Genomic DNA, 1,875 nt, shown 5'->3' on the forward strand with positions numbered 1-1,875 from the left:
ACTCATCAAGATTCCTCTTGAAGAGAGTCAATGAGGGACTCTGCCTAACCTGGACTGGGATTTTATTCCAGAGTGAAGGGAGCCTCTAGGTTATGAATCTGTCCCTCCAGCATGTCCTATTTATTTCAATGCTGAGGTTTAAGTCCCTCGAGCACATAGCTCGATGGGATTTGGATTTTCTGAGGTGCAGCATGTCCATTAATTCCGGGTTGGACATGGCTTTATACATCAGGCACAGATCGCCTCTGAGCAGGCGGTATGCCACTAAGTAGAGCTGGAGTTTCTTTAACCGGGCAGCATATGGCATCTGTTTGAGCCCCTTGATCCTCTTGGTGAGGTACTTTTGGGATCTTTCCAGTTGCTGCAGGTGTCTGGTAAGGTACATCCCAAAAGGGGCATTGTACTCAATTATGGGCCTGATGAGGGATGAGTAAAGAGGCATGACGACCTCCCCTGATCTAGACGTGAATCCCTTCATGATTAGGTGGGCTATATAAAATGTTTTTCTAACCACTTTGGCAACGTGGTTGTCAAATGAGAGATTGCTATCAACTTGGGTCCCCAGGTCCCTAATTACTTCTTCTGTACTTAATGGATTACCACCTATGTGGTAATTTGTGGGCACTTTGTTTTTGCCAAAGGGGATGACTATACACTTTTTGGCATTTAGCTTGAGGCCATGGCTCTGGCACCAGTTGTCTGTTTCTATGAGGCCCTTTTGGAGGATGCTTGTGTCGGCTGGAGAGTCTATTATGGCGCCCAGTTTGCAGTCATCTGTGAACTTGGTCAGCCACAGTCCTTCCATGTTGGCCTGTGCCTCCAAGAAATATATACCAAACAAGAGAGGTCCCAAGACTGAGCCTTGTGGGATGCCACTTGTAACTGGTCTGGAGTCTGACATGGCTCCAGCTATTCTAACCATGTGGGTTCTGTCCTTGAGCCAGTTTGCAACCCATGTAGTGACATAGGGGTTTATATTTAAGCTGGCAAGCTTATCTATAATGCCCAAGTGGGGTATGGTATCGAAGGCTTTTACGAGGTCCAGGTAGGTTGTGTGGACCACCTTCCCCTTGTCAATGGCCTTTGCGACTGTTTCAAATAAATCGGCCAGGTTTAAGAGGAAGGATCTGCCCTTAACAAAGCCGAACTGGGTAGGATCCAGTGTCTGTAGGTCCCCAATATCTTTATTTATAAGGTCCATGATGATCCTTTCCATAGCTTTGCAGACCAAGCTAGTGAGACTTATGGGGCGATAGTGTCCAGGATCCGTTGAGGCACCACCTTTGTGGAGAGGGACCACTGTTGCTGTACGCCACTCTTTGGGTACATATCCTGTAGTAAGGCTGAGACTGAACAGTAGTTTTAGGTTTGGGTTTAGCTCTTCTTGGAGTTCATGTAAGACGCAGCCCGGGACACCGTCTGGTCCCATTGATGCTGTGTTTCTTGCTTTGGAGAGGGCAGCTCTTACCTGAGCATCTGAGATGTCAGGGGGCAGCACTCTGCTGGGATAGATATTAGCCCTTTGGTGGGGAGGGAGAAGTTTGCGCTGAACCTGTCAGCTAGGATGTTGGCAATGTCTGTGGGTTCGGTGTATTTTTTTGTCATTTTGGACGAATTCTGAGCATATCTGGGAATTCCCACCTAGGTTTCTAACATAACTAAAGAAAGCCTTGTGATTAGTGCCTGTGCAATTTTTCTCTCGAAGCTGGCCTTAGACGATTTTATGAGTGCCCGTAATTTTTTGCTAATACTGATCAGAGATGCCTTCCCTTTTTGGGATTTTGCTCTGTCATGTAGTAGCTTCCTCCTTCTATTGTATAGTTTGCTTATGGCTGGGGTCCATCAGACAGGACGTCTGCCTTTGGAAGATTGGGT

This window comes from Protopterus annectens, chromosome 3.part1, assembly GCF_019279795.1.
Source record: "Protopterus annectens isolate FY-2018-M chromosome 3.part1, PAN1.0, whole genome shotgun sequence".
Classification (NCBI taxonomy): Eukaryota; Metazoa; Chordata; order Ceratodontiformes; family Protopteridae; genus Protopterus; species Protopterus annectens.